The sequence below is a fragment of the Gopherus evgoodei genome, chromosome 2, assembly GCF_007399415.2.
Source record: "Gopherus evgoodei ecotype Sinaloan lineage chromosome 2, rGopEvg1_v1.p, whole genome shotgun sequence".
NCBI lineage: Eukaryota > Metazoa > Chordata > Testudines > Testudinidae > Gopherus > Gopherus evgoodei.
The window spans coordinates 151,148,553-151,154,639 of record NC_044323.1 but is presented as its reverse complement, the minus strand read 5'-3'; positions in this window follow the sequence as shown (position 1 = coordinate 151,154,639).

The following is a 6,087-nucleotide window of genomic DNA, read 5'->3' as shown; positions in this document are numbered from 1 at the left end:
ATCCATGCTGGCTATTCCTTATAATCCTATTATTCTCTAGGTGCTTAGAAATTGATGCTTAGCAATTTGTTCCAGTATCTTTCCAGGTATCAAAGCTATGCTGACTAGGTTCTAATTTCCTGGGTCCTCTTTGCTTCCCCTTTTAAAATATAGGTACTATGTCTGTTCTTCTCCTGGAACCTCACCCGTCCTCTATAAATTCTCAAAGATAATTGCTAATGGTTCCAAGATTTCTTCAGTTTGTTCGGTAAGAGCCCAAGGATGAATTTCTTAAGGCCCTGCTGACTTGAATACATCTAACTGAGGGGTCACCAACCTTTCAGAAGTGGTGTGCCGAGTCTTTATTTGTTCACTCTAATTTAAGGTTTCACGTGCCAGTAATACATTTTAAAATTTTTAGAAGGTCTCTTTCTATAAGTCTACAATATCTAACTAAACTATTGTTGTATGTAAAGTAAATAAGGTTTTAAAATGTTTAAGAAGCTTCATTGAAAATTAAATTAAAATGCAGAGCCCCTCAGACCCAGGCAGTGTGAGTGCCACTGAAAATCAGCTCGTGTGCCGCCTTTGGCATGCGTGCCATAGGTTGCCTACTCCTGGTCTAACTTATCTAAATATTCTTTAACCTGTTCTTTCCCTATTTTGGCTATGTTCCTTCCCCCTTGTTAATATTAATTGTGTTGAGTATTTGGTCACTATTAACCTTTTTAGTGAAGACCGAAGCAAAATAGGCATTAAACAGCTTAGCCTTCTTCATGTCATCAGTTATTAGCTCTCCTCCCCTCACAAATAGTAGACCTACACTTTCCTTTGTCTTTCTTTTGCTCCTAATGTATTTAAACAATCTCTTCTTATTGTCTTTTTTGTCCCTTGCCAGGCATCATTCATTTTGTGTTGTAGCCTTTCTGATTTTGTCCCTACATGCTTGTGCTGGTCTTTTGCATGTTTTCCTTTCAGTTTTCAGGTCATTAAAAAGCTCCTGATGGAGCCATATTGGCCTCTAACTATTTTTCCTGTCTTTCTTTTGCATTGGGATAGCTGGCAGTTGTGCCTTTAATAGTATCTCCTTGAGAAACTGCCAGTTCTCCTGAATTTCTTTTTCCATTAGATTTTCTTCCCATGGGACCTTATCTACCAGTTCTCTGAATTTATTAAAGTCCATTTTTTGATATCCATTGTTCTTACTCTGCTACTCTGACTTCTTCCTTTCCTTAGAATCATGTAATCTATCATTTCATGATCATTTTTACCCAAATTGCCTTCCTCCTTCAAAGTCACAACCAATTCCTTCCTGTTGATCAGAATCAGGTCCAAAATTGCTGTCTTCCTGGTTACTTTCTTCATTTTCTGAAACAAAAAGTTGTCTCCAATACACCTGTGACGCAGTAGAGAGTGGGGTGGATTGACCTGGGAATGTCGTTTAGTTTTACTGGGACTGTCTGCATGGGGGATGGGAGAGCAGGGGATGACTTTAGGCGAGGGACAGTACCTGAACCTGTAAACTGAGCCAGGAAGGGGAGTGGGGTGAGTCCACACCTTTGCCTGGGAAACTGGACAAAAGGAGAGGGGGAGAGAAGGAGGGGGAAAGAGCCTGCTGGCGGAGTTTTTGGTTTCAGTTTTGGGCTGGCTGGGAAGAGGCAGGGAACCCCAAGTCTGGGGTCTAAGATCCTTGCCCCCTAGAGGGACCTGGCTGATGGATCCTGGTTGTACCTACAAGCCCTGCTTGGGCTGTGTTCCTGTCGTCTAATAAACCTTCTGTTTTACTGGCTGGCTGAGAGTCATGGTGAATTGCAGGAACTGGGGGGTGCAAGGCCCTGACTCCCCCACACTTTGTGACAACACCCCAAGAATTTATTGGGTGCAGCTTCTGAAATTACCCCAGCTTTGAGATAATCCTAAATGGCAGCCACACTCAGCCAAGTGGGTTTTAGAACGAGTTCATTCAATGAATAGCACATAAATACCTCTGAATGGGGCACCTACAGCACTGCAGAAAGGAGGTGCAAGAACCAGTGGCCACTGGGATCCACAGTACTTGGATTCTGTTCTAGTCACTCCACCTCTCTGTGCCTTCATTTCTCCCTCTGTAAAATGGGGATAATGATACTGACTGCTTTGAGATGTACAGATGAAAAGCACTATGTAAGAACTATGTATTAATATGTCTGCTTAGTGGAATGCTGAATTTCGTCCAATATGTTCTGTGTGGTTGGAGAGCAATGGTGAGGGACATGGGTGCAGCTGAAAGTTATATTTGCTCTTGTCATGTGATCTCCAAGATTCCTTCAGGCAAATTAGGATAGCTGCAAGGGGAGAATTATAAGAGGGTCTGATCCTTGGCTGGGGAAAACCAGTGTAACTCCATTGCTATGCCAATTTACCCTAGCTCAGAATCTGGCCCATGGTTTGCTCTTCTAGAACGTCTTGTGCTCAAGGACCTCAAACATTAGTTAATGAACCTCTATTTTACAGATAGGGAAATTGAGGTTCAGAGCTAAAGTGAGCCTATCCAAAGCCCATTGAAGTCAGGCCTGGTCTACACTGGGGGAAGGGGGAGGAACGATCTAAGTTACGCAACTTCAGCTATGTGAATAATGTAGCTGAAGTTGACGTACTTCGATCGACTTACCATAGTGTCTTCACCACAGTGAGTCGACTGCTGCCGCTCCCCCGTCGATTCCACCTGAGCCTCTCGTGGCGGTGGAGTACAGGAGTTGGTGGGAGAGTGCTCGGCAATCAATTTATCATGTCTAGACTAAATGCGATAAATCGACCCCTGCTGGATCGATCGCTGCCCGCCGATCTGGTGGGTAGTGTAGACATACCCTTAATGGGAGTCTTTTTCATTGACTTCAGCGTGCTTTGGATTAGGCCCAGTTTGCCTCTGACTCCCACAGTGTGTCAGTGGTGGTTGTAGATAGGACCATCGATTCCTGATTCCCAAACCCCTGCTCTAATCATTAGACAACACTCCCTTTTTGAACGCTAAGGAGAAGTTATTGTCACTATAATACGACAGCTCTGCATCTGCAATTGGTGTTCATGGAAATAGCTCTTTTATTAATATTATCCAATTTCATGAACCAGCCGCCAAATTAAATAATTTTCTTGTCTGCTTCCAGCGTTTTGGTGAAGTGTGCAGCTTGAAATGCCTTTGAATCATTGTTCACTCGATTCTGGGTTTATTGGCTTGATAACTAGTCTCTTTGTGGAGCTGAGAAGTGCTGTTTTGTGTGAAAGGAATTCTAAAATAATTTATTTCAAGATATAGTTTGAAAATGGGATTATTTAGTGTCATAAAGCAATCTAATACCAGATTATATAACCTTTACTTACACTGAGTAATCTCTTACTCCGCATATAATCCCATTGGTTTCAATGGGGCTATGCCCGAAGAAGAATGGTGAGTAAGGACAGCAGAATCAAGGGCAAAGAAATGGATCCCAAAGAGCTTATGCCATGAAATAAACATAACATATATTGCATGCATTGAAACCCAAGATCAGGGCTCCATTGCGGTAAGCATTGTGGATACAATCCCTGCTCTGAAGAGTTTACAGGCTAAATACACAAGACAAACACAGGGCAGGAGGAAAACGGAAAAGCAAAGGGATTTGCCAAAGGTCACCAAGGAGGTCAGTGGCAGAGGTGGGCATAGATTCCAGGTCTCCTGACTCCCTGTCTAGTGCCCTATCCACTCCATCACAGACCTGCATATATTGATTCACAGATGGTGAAACTAAGGCACAGAAAAGTTAAGTGAGGCACTGACCAGGCAAAGCAAGGCAAGAATAAGATCTAGAAGAGGAGTCCTGGCTTCAAGGCTCCTGTTCTAACCTCCAGAAGACACATGGTCCCTTTATGATTCAAACCTCAACACAGGCAGAAAAGGGACAGATGTGCTGAGTTATTTTTATCCCGCCCTGTGTTTTAATTTTGCTGTAACTACAGAGAGTTTGGTGCTTAGCAAAAGCTGGATGAGGGGGGTCAATGAAATGGAGTCATGCTGAAAAGATTATATGGAATCATCTCTTGACGCAACTCTCCCTAGCTTTAAGAGGTACACGCCTAGTTTTAACTTTTGCATGATGAAATAAGGTCAGCCAAGGCCTGGTTTACCCACAAAAAACCAAAAAGTATGGGGTTTGGCTGAGGGAAGCAGGCTTCGCTGGCTGCATTGAACAATGTCCATGCTTCCTTTGAAATCCTGAATTTCACTGGTAAGAGGGTTTGAAATGGAACTTGGCTCTATACCCTCCCAGAGTAATCACTGTACGACACATCTGTTAACAGTTTGAGTTTCTTAAAACTATTTGAAAGGACAGCTTCCACAGAAGAGGTAAGAGCATCTATAATGGTTAAATAAGCACTGTGCACACACACGGGTGACCGGATGTCCCAATTTTATCGGGATAGTCTCGATTTTGGGGTCTTATATAGTCTCTTATTACCCCCCCCACACACACACACACCCTGTCCTGATTTTCACACTTGCTGTCTGGTCACTCCCGCCCCCACACACACCCCTCCAGGCATGAAGGAAAGAGGCTGCTAAAACCCGTCTGATGGTAGAATTGATACAGGCAGTGCAGACTAGGCCATGGCTACACTTACAGCTGTACAGCGCTGGGAATTACAGCTGTCTTTGTACAGCTGTGTAGGGAAAGCGCTGCAGTGTGGCCATACTGACAGCTACCAGAGCTGCAGTGTGGCCACATTTGCAGCATTTGCAGCGCTGTTGGGAGTGGTGCATTGTGGGCAGCTATCCCAGCATTCAAGTGGCTGCAATGTGCTTTTCAAAAGAGGGGGGTGGGGTGGAGTGTGACAGGGAGCGTGAAGGAGACAGAGAGAGTGGATTTTTGGAGCTGACACTGTTCTCAGCTCCCTGCCTTGCAAGTTCTAAGGACTGGAAGATACACAGCACCTACCTTCAATCATTTTAAAAGTTTTGACCCCTTCCCCCACCCCTCTCTTATTCACTAAATGCAAATTATGCACTCCTAAATAGCCTTCAGACCACATAAGCAGCAGCTCCAACATGGACTCCCCCCTCCCCCTCCGCCGTGTGGCTTCTCTACTCAAGCAAACAGCAGTGAACATTCCAAAGCAATTCCCCTGCCTGCCTCTTCTCCAGCAAACAGGAGCTGTGTTTGTTTTTTAGATAAGCAGCTCCAGGGAGCCCGGAATTCACCCACTCTTCTGGTTTGTTGTGAACAGGCATTCTGGGATACCTCCTAATACCCTGGAGGCCAATAACAGCGCTTTTGGTGGCCACACTTAATGAGCAGTGCTGCATCACCAGCCCTGCAATCGTTACACCCCAAGCAGACCAGGTGTACAGCCAGCGCTGCAGCCAGGGAGTTGCAGCGCTGGGTGTGCCTTGCAGGTGTGGACAGTTACTAACTTGCAGCCCTGTAAACCCACCACCAGCGCTGCAACTCTCCAGTGTAGCCAAGCCCTGACTCCTGTTGAATTAACAGGAGAGAGAGGAGCGTAAGACGTATTAATAGGAGAACTCGCAGCCCTCTGTTATCCTGTGTTGCACATGACATCCCTGTGTGTCCATGTATTTGTGTGTGCGAGTGTTTATGCCCTGTTAGCAATTTTGTGAGTCACTCGCAGTTTTACTGTGAGACTACTATGGGCTCTGCTGTTGTCTGCCTTGTGTTGTAACCAGGGATGGTTCTAGCCGTTTCGCCGCTCCAAGCACCGCGGTACACCGCGGGGGGTGTTCTGCCACTCGCCGGTCCCGCGGCTCCAGTGGATCTCCCGCAGGCGTCCCTGCGGAGGGTCCGCTGGTCCCGTGGCTTCGGTGGACCTCCCGCAGGCCGGCAGAGTGCCGCCTCCCCCCCAGGCATGCTGCCCCAAGCATGCGCTTGGCGTGCTGGGGCCTGGAGCTGGCCTTGGTTATAACAGGATGATCCTCCTGCTCTGGGGAAGGGAGCAGCTTCCTCCTGCCCCTCCTCTTGAACAACCTTGCTCGGGGCTTCCAAAACCCTAAAGCCAGCTCTGACAAACAGACCCACTCAATAACTGACACATGCATTCCTATGTACAGACCCTTTGACTGAGAGCTCCCTGCAGTGA